At 34.5% G+C, this 13,867-nt stretch overlaps 1 protein-coding gene across 3 annotated transcripts in view; it reads right to left on the bottom strand.

Moving 5' to 3' along the window:
- The window catches only part of LOC126974777 (solute carrier family 41 member 1-like), a 133,679-nt gene extending 125,968 nt beyond the window's left edge, over positions 1–7,711 (bottom strand). Inside the window, exon 1 of one of the 3 annotated variants that reach the window (XM_050822450.1) lies at positions 7,549–7,711. The gene's annotated coding sequence lies outside the window, so the exon portion shown is untranslated. Of the gene's footprint in view, positions 1–7,330; positions 7,397–7,548 lie in introns of those variants that run through there. The other 2 variants (XM_050822448.1, XM_050822451.1) reach the window with 2 other exon arrangements.
- Between the last annotated feature and the right edge of the window lie 6,156 nt (positions 7,712–13,867).

The following is a 13,867-nucleotide window of genomic DNA, read 5'->3' as shown; positions in this document are numbered from 1 at the left end:
TCTCACTCTTCTTTTTCAGTAACTGTCCTGTGTAATTAATTATTTAAGCGTATTTATTTTATCAAATTATAATACATGGGGGCTAATCGGAACTATTTGAATTTTAAATGTTATATTTTTTGAAACGTTACAACCTTCTTAATAATAAAAAAAACAATTGGCGGGAAATTATTTGTCAATTGTCTTTGATCACACATCATAGTTCTACGTACGCAACGAAAATGGAATTAAGTCGAAAATATTTTTCATGATTTTAAAAGTTCTCTCCCTCCGCAAGACTGTGCCGCTTGTCTTCAGAATGCTTGTGGGAGAGAAGCATCTTGATTGAACACCGTGAGGCAATGGTTTGCTGAATTTCGTGAAGGGCGGCCTTCAACTCCCGCGACAAAAATAATGTGGCTACTGTTAAGCGGCTAATTGAAGAAAACCCCCGGATTACCTATGAGACAATTCGAGGACTATTGGGGATTGGTATGAGCCAAATTCAGAAAATTTTACACGAGGAATTGAAAGTTCGGAAACATTGTGGTCGTTGGATCCCTCATGAACTGACAGCGGAGCAGAAGCGGGCTGACGTGGAATAGTGCTCACAGATGCTAATGAAGTACGACCATGGACATTCTAATACTGTTTATGACATTGTCACAGGAGACGAAACGTGGATTTATTATTTTGAACCCGAAAAAAAACAGCAGTCTCGTTAATGGTTTGAAATTGAGAACAGGCCAACAAAAGTGAGGCTGGCGAGAAACGTTGGTAAAAAAATGATCGCATTTTTTTTCTCAGCTACGGGTCCCATCTGCACATTTCCACTTGAAGATCAACAGTGTGTTAATGCCGAGTGGTATTCTACCATTTGTTAACCCAGGGTGTTAAAAAAAGCTCGTGAAGAAGACCAAAAATCCGCGTTCTCCTACATCATGACAACGCTTCTTCACACACGGCCAACAAAACTAAGTCATTTTTAGCTTCCGAAAAAGTACAACTCGTCACCCATCCTGCACATAGCCTCGACCTAGCACCCTGTGATTTCTGTATTTTACCCAAAATCAAAGATTTTATGAGAGGTTTCACTTTTACCAATTCCGAAGAGGTACTGCCTCTTATAGCGTTCAATCAGCACGTTGAAAACATGCCTTCAGATCTGTGGTCCTCCTGTTTCAAAAAATGGTTCGTTCCCATGAAATAATTTTTAAAATGTAAAGAAGAGTATTTTGAAAAGCAACAAACATAATATTTTGGTTTTAATATGTGTTTTTTTTAATTTACGCAAACGTTTAGTGTGGTCTACGTATTTAACTAGAAGTATACATAGTTAAACTGATGTAACTTCCCTGGGCGTGTCAGATACAATAATATAAAGGTTACTATTATTTGCGATGTCACGGACGCGCTAGGAACGTTAAATATACATTATATTTATTCAGTTATATGACCGTGACAAATTCGGAAGTCGACAAGATAATGTAGGTACCATTTAGTTATTGTACGTAAAGATATTTAAATAATACTATGTATCAATGTTACTAAGTAATATTTATTTATGCAAATGTATGTAACATTAAAATTATTATCGCGAATAGAAAAGAATGTATAGAATTTGTGACCAAAAATTGAACCCAGTGCTATTCCATTTATTCCGTTCCATAAGAACGATTTGAAATTGCAGTATATGTTTATGTCCACATCTCTAATATTCTTCATCTTCACCTTGTCTACCTTCAACTCTTCAAAGTGCTGTTTCTTTCAGCTTGAGAGGTGATTTTCGTGAGTCAAGCGCTCGACAATGAGGGTTAAAACGATTTATCAGTTACTGAATTGACTTTGCAATACTTCTAAGTAACAGCTCAATTTCAACACTGTGAAACCTCCACGTAATAAAACCTATTAGAGACAGAAAAATATTTTACTCGTAGATTGTAAAATGTAAATTCTAGTGCCACCTTCACTTATCTTCGGTTCATTTGCTTTGTTTTGAAAATAAATGAAAATTTGTTTAATTGTGACTAAGATGGTAAAGAAATGTTTTTATTTTGTACGAATTTTTGTTTGTGTTAAAAAACGCGGGGCTTTGACCGATGATCGCCAAGGGTTATCAAAAGTTTTTAGAATTCAATTCTATGCCTGATGATAAGGTTAAGAGTTTCCAAAATATTTCCTCTAAATTATTGCAACATTCCAGCAAAGATAGAGTTTTAAATCACATTTCAAAAGGAGAAAGCCAAAAAGAATGATGTAATCCAAAAAAAATATCAGTAATCGTCTTTTTGGTAAAGTCACTAAAAGTTAGTAAAGTTAGGTTAGTGATCCAATAAAAATTGTAAATAAACGGTGGTTTGGTAAATTAACCAATGGTTAGTTAAGTAAGGTTAGTGAACCAATAAAAATTGTTAATAAACGTTGGTTTGGTAGAGTAACTAACGGTAAGTTAAGTTAGATTTGTGAACCAATAAAAATTGTTCCTAAACGATGGTTTGGTAAATTAACTAAAGCTTAGTTAAGTTTGGTTAGTGATCCAATAAAAAATGTTATAAAACATTAGTTTGGTAAATTAACTAAAGGTTAGGTAAGTTTGGTTAGTAATCCAATAAGAATTGTTATTAAACGTTAGTTTGGTGAAGTAACTAGAGGTTAGTTAAGTCAGATTAGTGATCCAATAAAAATTGTTACTAAACGATAGTTTGGTAAATTAACTAAAGGTTAGGTAAGTTTGGTTAGTGATCCAATAAGAATTGTTATAAAACGTTGGTTTGGTGAAGTAACTAGAGGTTAGTTAAGTTAGATTAGGGATCCAATAAAAATTGTTACTAAACGATAGTTTGGTAAATTAACTAAAGGTTAGGTAAGTTTGGTTAGTGATCCAATAAGAATTGTTATTAAACGTTGGTTTGGTGAAGTAACCAGAGGTTAGTTAAGTCAGATTAGTGATCCAATAAAAATTGTTAATAAACGTTGGTTTGGTAGAGTAACTAACGGTAAGTTAAGTTAGATTTGTGAACCAATAAAAATTGTTCCTAAACGTTGGTTTGGTAAATTAACTAAAGCTTAGTTAAGTTTGGTTAGTGATCCAATAAGAATTGTTATTAAACGTTGGTTTGGTGAAGTAACTAGAGGTTAGTTAAGTCAGATAAGTGATCCAATAAAAATTGTTACTAAACGTTAGTTTGGTAAATAACTAAAGGTTAGTTAAGTTTGGTTAGTGAAACAATAAAAATTGTTATAAAACGATGGTTTGGTAAAGTAACTAAAGGTTAGTTAAGTTAGATTAGTGTTCCAATAAAAATTGTTACTAAACGTTGGTTTGGTAAAGGTAAAGGATTTTTTGAATTGAAAAATGTTGACTTGATGGTAAGTTATAAATTGAAGAATATGGTAAATTATAAATGTGAAATGAGTTCCACCTGTTGCAATGTAAACTATTAAACGTAATCGAAATTACTGACAACGGTAACAAATACAGGCATTGATTGAAAACAGATTAAAACAACACAGGTTGCATCGTAAAACGAAATGTAAGTATCACACGTAGACTTGCGTTATGTTATCATGAAATCATTACTGATAACATTGTGGCTTGTAATTAGCGAGGAAATATTACTACGTTGGACGATATTTAGTATGAGCCTGGTGAATTGGTAAAGATATTACTTACCAGTAGAAGGACCGTACCAGGGAGGCTCCTTTGCACAGGAAGCCGGCTAGATTATGGGTACCACAACGGCGCCTATTTCTGCCGTGAAGCAGTAATGTGTAAATATTACTGTGTTTCGGTCGGCGCCGTAGCTAGTGAAATTACTGGACAAATGAGACTTAACAGCGTATAAGCGCAATTGTAGTGCAGCCCAGAATTTTTGGGTTTTTCAAGAATCCTGAGCGGCACTGCATTGTAATGGGTAGGCGTATCATTAGGTGAACGTCCAGCTCGTTTCGTCCCTTATTTTCATAAAAAAAAATTAACGAAGGCTGAGATCTATAGAGCGAACATAGACTTTACTGACGTAAAACTTTGCTGAGTTTAAGCTAAGCGTAATCTTTGATTAGGTTTTTATAGCTGATTGACATTTGAAATTATGCTGAGCTTAAGTTAGAACAGTCCAATGCAAAAGCCAAGTTCGCGTTTTATCACACTCAGCTAAGTTTTTCGTGAGTAAAGTCCAACTATTAAAGTCTAACAAGGTCAAAATTATATGAAATGTAATGAGTCTTGGTACAAACATTTTATTTAACAGTATTTTCAAGTCCTCAGGCAATTTGTTACATATATAATTTTATACACATGTTATGGCTATTTTTAAGAAAAAGTGAAGTTTTAGAACAATGTTCCAACCAGTCTATGCGGATGTCTTGTTACTCTAGCATTCACCTCAACAGCTGACGTGAAAAGATATCTGTGGTTACGCACAAATTTGCAAACCTCAAAACATTGTTACATAATCGATTTATCGGATTATGTTTTTTAAATAGCGTTTTGCAAGAGTGCTAAGGCCCTAAAGAAGATGCGTTACAAAGTGCCTAAGGCTCTTATATATATAGAAATAATATTACCGGCTTTTTTGTTTGCCTCTTCCATTAAATACATAATAATATGTTTCAAATAATTTTTCTTGCTTTTGCTTCTTCTAAGTCTGGGGCATACCTTTTCGAATGGTTGGTAGAGTCTTTCTACAATAAGTGTTAAAAAAAACATATTTCATTATAATATTCGGATTTCAACCGTTATTTAATTGGCAATTCTGATACATTTAATCATACTAATTATAAGCAATCTATTGAAATTTTCACGTAAGACATACTTACGCATTGACAGAACGCTGCGGGACGCTAAAATCGCACCGATCTGAGGCATACATCGCGATCGGAATTTCCCGGAACAGAAAGGTTGATAAACAAGTTTTTGATACATAATGTATGATATAAACAAATAAAAAAAGATTACTTACCGACAATTTACCTCTAACAAGAACAAACACTTAAAGTAATTAAAAGTAAAAACAATTTTTTAATAGATAGGCCACTTCATCACGAACATTTATAATACAATATCATTGTAATTCATATATTTATTGTCCGCCAGTGCCACTTACTGTAATTAGACGAAACACAAAAAGGAAAAATTATGAACAAAAACGAATATTATAGAATAATTGAATTAATTATACAATTTCAATGCTCTCCGCGTACCTTATTAAAGGCCGGCAACGCTCTTGTGATTCCTCTGGTGTTGCAAGAGAATGTGGGCGGCGGTGATCACTTAACACCAGGTCATCCGTACGCTCGTTTGACCTCCTATTCCATTCCATAAAAGAAAACTTAGTAATTCAGAAACTAGGGAAGTCCATCCGTCATTGAATGGATCCCATTGAGCATTTTGTATAGGTGCCGCGGTATGGCTTGGGCAACGGTGCGATGAAGCGTCTTTTATTAATTTTATTTTTCGTGGACGAGGATTATTGAATTTAGGGACACATACACGACACAAATGCTCATGAAGATCTGGAGCATCAACGTCTCCTCGTAAAATTCGACATATAATTTTTAGCTGGTTACAAGTCCGCCTGACCTCCAAGGAGAATATAATACAATATTAGTACAACTAAGTAACTTAGCTAAGATTTCATCTGTAAAATAATTCAAATTCAAATGGATAAATTTAAATATTTTTACTCAAAATGATATTTCTTAAATCAAGTTTTATTCAACGTTAAACATATTAATTGCCCCAGGGCGCTCCCCCGTACCCAAATGTGCTGTGCTATCAAGTCATTTATGTTATAGTAATCTTAACCACGCTGTTTATTAACAATACTTTTCCATTTAGTTACTTGTTTTGTAAAATTTCTCATATAAATAAATAAAAAAATAAAAAACGGGTTGCACTCCGGGAGTGCAGGCAGAAGGGAAAACTTGTACATTTTTGAATATTTTGTAATGGTTAGTCAATAATTTCGCAACAATCCCTTTATTTATGATTAAGTACAATATTCATTTATTGCGCTATCGAACAAAAGGTGATAATTTATATTACTTAAGAAATTTAGCACTGCAGAACTATTACAATTATTTCACATTAAAAAGTTTATCTCTCTGAAATATTAACTTTCATCCGTAATTTCAACGACTGTCTTACGAATTCTCGATCAGGACACTGATCCTGACGCGAGTTTAAAATTTTATATCCATGCCAAGAAATGTGCTCAACGCCGCTAAAGAAGGTTTCACTCCAAGATAATTAATAACTTTTGACATTTATAAGTATAATTTTTGACCTTAACGAATAAAGTGATATGTGATCAAAAATAATACCGAGAAATATAGTAGATTCCACCAGTTTTAGGACCTCTCTACTTAAAAAAACACTCGCAACTACATTTTTGACAATTGTTGCGGTAACTCTATATTATATCAAGTTTTCTTGCCATTTGACAATAGGTTAATGCCGCTAAACTAGTATACGATCTTGTTTACGCCGTCATAAGTAATCTGGTTTTTTTTCACTGTAAATGTGCGAGAAGTGTTATATGCAAACATAAGTACATGTTTAGGTTATGTTAGGTTAGGAAGATAATGCATATTAGGAAAAAGAGCGGTCCAAGAATAGAACCTTGTGATATTGAAAGGATTCTCCTGCCATTCTCATAGACTCATCAACATACTCTCACATCCACGGCAATGAATGTTTCGACCTTACGGTATTGAAAATGACCATGGGCGTCGGGTCTCACATCATCTCTTCACATCAGGTGATCCCCATGCACGTTGGCCTCCTTTGATATTGAAAAAAAAACAACAGAATTCCGATATAACATATTATAGCAAATATTATATCAGATTATGTTGATGAATAAAAATCTCATAACAGGATGACAGTCATGCTGATAAATAAATACCTACTTTTAATAAACCCAGTATTTTATATTTTCTTTAAGTAAATAAATCAAGAGCTATTTAGAACTGAGTTATTCGTTACGGTTCTTACTTCAATATATTACGAAAAATTAATAAAACTATTTTTTTAGTGTATTTTTAGTATAGTGACAAAATACCTTCAAATTAAATGATAGATTAATAATATATATATCTATCATTATTTTCAATATATTGCTGAGATTTTACAAATGATTTTTATGTTTTATATTGTGAACAAATATTATGAAATTGTAGTTATCTGAAAGTCAAAGTATGCATTGCGAAACTGGAAATATTACTTTACTCTACTATAAAATATCTCTCCTAAGTATTTTAAATTATATTATTATTGAAATGAATACTTAAATAAGTTATGGCTTATTCGTCACGATTGTTATCACGTAAATACTTTCTTAATACGTACGTTTTATTGTATTACAACATAAATAATCTACAATTACTTATTTGTACTGATTGGGTTGTCCACAAACGTTGTTGCACCACGTGGTTTATTGATTTTGCATGCATTGAAGACAATATCAACTACACAACATAGACTATACACGATGCACTTGGACACATTCCAAATAAAAACACTACTACTTCTATAATCCACTATAACATAGATGTACACGCACTCACCATTACATAGTTGAAATTTAACAAGCACGTCCGAACTAATCGAACGCTGACGTCAAACTGAACTAGAGCACTGAAAAATTCGAGACGAATTCGATTTTCGAAAACAGCTGAGACCAACGAACGATGACCTCCAAAAGCGCACTTAACCCCAAACGTTCTACGCGACTCTATTATCGCGAAGGTCTTTTTAAACTGGACGTAAGCGGCCTTACAATCAGCCTTAAGGTCAATTGCAATAGAGATATTAATAGAGTCATAGAATTTCTAAACAATCAGTTTAATGACTGCATTAGAAAAACGCGGTTGTTTATGTAAGGAGTAGGTGGCCATTTTGCGCGTGCTAATTTTCTTTAGCGCATGCGTGGCGATAGGGCAAGGGTGAATTCCGTTGGCAATGACATTAACAGAGACACCCAATGCAGTCTAGTCTAGTCTAAAAATAAAACGGAAAGCTATTTTTACACGCTTTTTATTAGCTTCACCTGTATGTATGTTTGTTTGTAAGATCTCGTTCATACTTCGTAGAATATTTTTATAATAACTATTCCATTTTTAAATTTGCAAAATAAGAATTTATTTATTAATCTACTTATTAGAATCAAGTTTATTGATCTTAAATATTATTTATTATCATTTTATATTCAAGAGTGTTGTGTACCCATGAGGTAACAATGGGAAACCTATTAATAAGACTCAGTTGTCAGTTTCTCTGTCCGTTTGTGTGTCTGTCCGGTTGTATCTCGTGAACCGCTATAGCCGCGTATTGCTGTTATAAGAATATTTTTTACGCCCTACCCATTGGAATGAAGTTGCGCTCAGGATTCTTGATTGAGTCTAAAATTATGAGCGCCACTACAATTACACTACAAAGTGACAAGCCACTTTAAGATATGACATGTTAAGTCTAACATGCAATTTTCGATCTTTGGACAGCCATATATTATATGTTATTTCTAAATAGAACTTGGAGACAGTTAACTACTTACTTTTTCTATGAAAGACAAACGGGCGCACGGGTAACCTTATGTTAAGTGATCACCGCCACCCACATTCTCTTGCAATACCAGAGGAATCACAGCCGCATTCTTAAAAAAGTGTACGCGCTTTTTTGAAGTTACCCATGTAGTACCGTCCTGGTAACACCGCACAAGGAAGCTCATTCCACAGCTTGGTCGTAAGTGGAGGAAAGTTTCTTGAAAACCGCTCTGTGGAGGTGCGCCACACATCCAGATGGTGGGGATTGTCTCTGCCCTCCAGATGGCCATGGTATTGGCAATCGCTCGAGATTACGAGATTACCAGTATTCAGATACAAGGCGAGGCGATACGACAAATGGGGTTTTTTTAAACAGTGTTGGAGATAGCACACAGCCTTGGGGAACTCCAGCGTTCACGGGCTTCGGGTTTGAGCAATAACCATCGACAACTACTTGTATACTGCACCCAGTGTGGAAGCTGGAGGTCCACTTGCATAAGCTCTCGGGAAGCCCAAATAATGGAAGTTTTGAGAGAAGGGCCGTGTGCACGATCAAAGGCCTTCGCTATATCCACGCTAACGCAAGCTGCTGATCAACTGGTGACCTTCTAGATATAGAGCTGGCGGTTAATTATGCTCTCCATGATATTGGAGAGCTGGGAGGTAATAGCAATAGGCTTGTAGTTTGCCAGATCCGAACTGAATCCTTTCTTTTGGATCGGATGGACAAGGGCTGTCTTCCATGAGTCAGGGACTACGCCTTTTGAATAAGAGTGCCGGAATAAATGCGTTCGCACCGGCGTCAGCTCAGGGGCACACGTTCTATTGGATAATCGATAAATCGTGCGATTGGATAAATGCCATCCGACCCGCTCGACTTCCTGACGTCCAACGAAAACAGAGCTCGCCAAACAGTTTTCTGTCTGAACTGTACATAGCATAGAGCTCTGATACCGCGGGGTGGTCGGCGGTGTTTTTCTGTTGTCGTCAAGAGTCGAGTTGGAGGCAAAAAAAGCGCAAAGTAGATCGGCTTTCTCTTTTGCCAATGAGCCAAGGTGTCATTCCTCATGTGCAACGGCAGCAGGGACGGCTGGTTGAAGTTACCAAGAGCAGCTTTCGACAACGACCAGAACTTACGTGTTCCAATCAAGTAACTGCAAATCAGCTCGCCGATTTTGACAACGTGCTTCAATTTCGCACAAGCGATTTGCCGCTTAAAGAATCTGTGGGCACGGTTGTATTTCCTCTTAAGATCTTTGCAGTTCGGAATTTGGATCCTTTGAGCCCAGCGCCGCAACCCATGTTCGAGACGCCTGTTTTTTTTACAGTCAGATGCTGGTTCAACTGACGCATCATGACCGAACCAGGGCTGTGGTCTGCCACCGATCTTGGTATATAACAGTATATCTGTAGTTATACAGTTGACGTATTGCGCAACATTAGTGCTGTGTATATCTTATAAGTGAAATCGAATGGATTTACTTAAAAGTTCAATGTGTATATACTATGCATTGCTGGATTAGTATGTATGTTTGATTAATATATTATTGAAAGTAAGTTTTAACCATAAATTGAAATTAATAATTTAAGTACTGGAGGGTCCGTAGCTACTACGTAAGTAGGTACTGGCAAGGAGCCGATCTAATTCCTAGCCAACAGATATGTTTGAAGCGTTTAAGCAAAAAAGCAATCATAATGTCAAACTGTTTTAAACAATTATGAAATTCCAAAATTTAATACTAAAAGTTCTAAGTTTTCACTTCTATCGGCAGACTCTACAAATGCCAATTATTTTTTTATCTAAAACAATGACTTTCTATACATAGATAAAGACATATCATTCGCAGTCTGATATTGTAACTACAAAAGTGTGCTTAACGACAATGTAAGTACACTTTTCTCCTTAGTCGTGAGTCAACTATCACTGTCCGAATCAAACCTGTACCGAATAAATGTTTTATATTGCTCCTTATTCACCAAGAATATTTTGAACAACTGGAGTAAATGCAGCAATGTCTATACATTGCTGCATTTTTATCTATCTTTTTATCTATATAAAGCAGTAGATATATGAGCTTATTATGATTTGTGGCATGTTCTATATCTCGGCTTTGTTTATATACAACGTGTTTTGTCTATATGTAAAGACCGTCATTGATCTCAAAGAATTTCTTGGAGATTGCCAACTATCGATTTTGTAAGAAGTCGAGCCATGAATAGGCCATTAGAAGTGCCCTTCGAAAGTAATTTCGTCTCGCCTCGCTAGCTTATAGTGAGATCTTAAAAGTTTCAAGAGTCACACTTAAAGATTTTAGAATTGCGAATATAGACACATAATATATGTGTTTTAATCTAATATCTTTAAATGAGCAATTCTTCATATATATATTCTGAATCTCGGAAACGGCTCCAACGATTTTAATAAAATTTAGTATACAGGTAGTTTCGGGGGCGAGAATTCGACCTAGCTAGGTTTCAATATTAAAAAATGTAATTTATCCGTGTTTTATATATATATATATATATTATATACACAAGACTATAATAGCTCAGATGGGACATTGGGTGATCTGGAAAGCAGAAGACCCTGGTTCGAATCCAGATGTCCTATAGTATTTTTTTTTTCAAGTTTTGTACATTCTTAAAAATCCGAGCAAGGCTCGGTCGTCCAGATATTGTAGTTTATGATACAACAGTATATTAATTTCTGAAATTATAATTCGAAGTAGTATTTCAAACATTTGTTAAAAATTGCCAACTTCTATAAACGCATAAAAGCGTGTGTTAGATTATTAAGCTTTAATATAATTATTTAATAATCTTAAAGAAGTTAATAACACTGAATAAAACCTAAGGTAAATAATTCAAAGTAAAAAGAGTTAAGTTTTGACATCTTAAAAGTAGAAAGTAGTTTATTTATATTTTAAAGCCAATACAGCAAATAAATATTATGACTGTTCATTGTCAGTACATTTATGAAAATTTAATTACTTTCGCAAAAATCGTCATCTTTCTGCTCTTAATAGTGATTTTCATTATTATATCACTAGAAATAAGGGATTTCTTGTAACTAATTCTAATAGACTTCATAAGATACATAATAGCTTTAAGGGTAAATGTACACTTTTATAATAAAGTCCCAGCCACTGTTCAGGGATTATCTATAAATAAATTTAAATGATTTATTAAAAAATGGCTCTGACGTAAATCTTACTACTCCACAGCTGAATATCTAAGTGATCCGACTAGATTGACCTGGGACTAGATTATGATTATTTTATAGCAATAGAAATGACAGTACAGTATTCTATATTTTTATTAAAAAGAGCGCAAAAAGAAAAGGTTGCTGCGAGAGTTTTATGCGCCGCTTTTTTCTCTCGGAACTCCATTTGTTTCCGAAGCGGTTGTAGTATCTAGTATATTCAAAATGACTAAGAATTCTAAAGGAATCAATTTGAGAAAATAAATGCCTTTTTACAGCCAATAGCAGCTTGTTCCTGATTGGCTGTTCGAGCTAGGATTTGGTTAAGGTTTCGATTGGTGCAGCAGCTACCAGCCAAATGTGTCTGATCTAAATTATCATTAGCCATGCTCACATCACAGTTCTTAACAACAACCAAAAATTTCAGTTTAAAATATTATAAAACTCATAATCTCATTTTTCACAATAAAATTGATTATTTGTGAATGTGTACACAATTACGTAGATGCACTCGTTTTCACAGTCTTGTTTTCTCTGAAGGCATTAGATGATGTCACACTACCGTCAAAGCGGGTGGTATTTTTAATTCAAAATTTGATTTAAATAAATGAAAATTTGAGTAGAGTTAAGGAGATCCAAGTGACAAGTCATCAAGATAAGTCATCAGTCATGTCATGACAAAAAAACATATCTAAAATTGCAAAGTCCATCATTATTATCTGTCAGTATACATGTGAACTTAGATCAAGGATTGGTCTCCGCTACGATCCAACTAGACACCGCACGCGTAGTCGGTAACTAATATTACGCCCAAGAGGGCTTATCGCGCCAGTCTCGAACAATGTATGACATTGACGTGCCACATGTTCTGTTAGGCTTTGCTAATAATTGAAACTAAAATGCCGGGTTGCTAGTAAAACTTTCTAAAAGTAGTATTTGTAGTATTATACTACAAGAAATAAAAAGGACACTGGGATGACACATCAACAGTAAGTATTTTGTATTTTATTAATTTCAATAAATCAAGTTACATAATTTAAAAGATATAACCTACGACATAAATAAAAAAAAAACAATAATTACAGTTTCTAGAAAGCTGCTTGTTTTGACATGTCGAGAGTAAAGCACTACCTTAACTCTTCGCTTAGGCGGAGTGCAAATAGCATTGTACATATTTTCTATACAGTAAAACCCCTTATAACGCGTTTTCATATAACACTATTTCAATGTACGACGTACGACGTTAGCTATATAACACGGGGAATTCCCACATACATATTTCTGTACTGTGAAATTTATAATGATTTGTACAGTTCATAATCGTGTGTCAATTGTGTTATTACAAAATTATATTATTAGTAGGTCACACTAAAAGTTTTGCGTAAATTAAAAAAACAACATGTTATAATCAAAATATTATGTTTATTGCTTTTCAAAATAAATTCCTTTACATTTTAAACATTTTTTCATGCGATCGAACATTTTTTTTAAATAGGAGGACCACAGATCTGAATGCAGTTTTATTCAAGCACTTACTTCATGTTAATAATATATTTTTTATGGAATAGAAGGACAAACGGGACATACGGGTCACCTGATGTTAAGTGATCACCGTCGCCCATAATCTCCGCAACACCGGAATCACAGGAGCGCTGCCGGCATTTTAGGAAAGTGACGCGCTTTTTGCAGGGCACCCAATGTGTCGTATCGTTCGGTCAACTTAACTCGGGACCTGAGTCGAGGAGCGACCCTTCTCCCTCACCGCGTTCCCCACCCCGCCGTCGTCCTATTAGTAGCGTTAGCAACTTAACACTCTGAACACCCGTTGATTATTATTCATTATTATACTGTTAATCTGGTTTTCCTACATTTTATTCAGCATCTGAACATAAATTAATTAATTAAAGTTACTAGAAATATTTTTTAGTTGTCCACAATATTAAATACAATAAAATATAAAAAAGTTCAATACTATTAGGGTAAGTAGATGAACTATTAAATTTTAAGGACATAAACAATCGGGATATTTTTTTAATTAGTTTTTTGAATTTGTAACATTGTATTAGACGTCCTATAACTCAAAAAGTCCTATTAGAAAAAAAGTTGTGCAGAATAAACTTATCTATTAAAATGGATGGATGG

Source organism: Leptidea sinapis, chromosome 33, assembly GCF_905404315.1.
Source record: "Leptidea sinapis chromosome 33, ilLepSina1.1, whole genome shotgun sequence".
In the NCBI taxonomy this organism is placed as follows: Eukaryota; Metazoa; Arthropoda; class Insecta; order Lepidoptera; family Pieridae; genus Leptidea; species Leptidea sinapis.
The sequence above is the reverse complement of the archived record's forward strand: the minus strand, read 5'-3'. Positions and strand labels throughout refer to the sequence as shown.